This window comes from Cynoglossus semilaevis, chromosome 13 (genome assembly GCF_000523025.1).
Source record: "Cynoglossus semilaevis isolate Cse_v1.0 chromosome 13, Cse_v1.0, whole genome shotgun sequence".
Taxonomy (NCBI): Eukaryota; Metazoa; Chordata; class Actinopteri; order Pleuronectiformes; family Cynoglossidae; genus Cynoglossus; species Cynoglossus semilaevis.
In genome coordinates, this window is record NC_024319.1 from 13,411,916 (window position 1) to 13,412,817 (window position 902).

Below are 902 nucleotides of genomic sequence, written 5' to 3' on the forward strand. Positions count from 1 at the left end.
ATTATGGAATTCCATGCCAATAAAGTGGCATGACTTACTGTAACAGTCCAATGATTGGACTCTACTTCATCCACATAACCGCAGAGAACTTCCTTATTATTACAGACCATTATGAGAAAATTGAGTTTTGTTGATATGTTATGCAATAGTAAATATTGACCAATATAAGATTTAATCAGCTGATTTAACTGTGTTTCTGGTAAATGGGGCGGTAGGGCTGCCAGTAATTGCAATATTAGTCCTGTACCGCAACATAAATCCTTCTGTTAACGGTGGTTTCAAGATTTTATTGTAAAACCAAATATGTTTTGATATAAAAAGATAAGTGGTTTTATATATGAAAGAAAATGTAAAAAAAAAAAAGAGAGATTAACCCTTTTTTAGGAGGATGTTTAATATTTACTTACCATAAAATGCCTGGTTGCATTAGTTGAGTGAGACAGTATATTATTGTATTGTTTTTTATAACTTGAATCTTTTATCTCAGCTAAAACAGTTTACATTTAAAGACTACTGATTATTCACTAGATGAAAGCCACAGACCTTAAGGAAGACATGGGCCGGCAGCCAATCATTAACTACTAAAATTTTCCTCTAATTAGTAAACGTCACCTCTGATTTTAAATCCTTTCACCTTTATTTTGATTCAGATACAATTAAGTTCTGCAACCCAAAAATGTTTTACTAAAATATCAATTATTTACAGAAGTCAATCTTCTGAGGCTTGCCCAAGTTCTGCTAACCATTGTTACAGGAATTCCCATCACATGTTGTCTTATTTTAATAACATATTCGTCGTATTCGCCCCTTACTTTAATTATATAAGCCGTCACCGAGATATGCTACAAAATACTCACTTATTTAAACTTATTGTGTGTAAAAATGAACCTTGTCTATTAGGT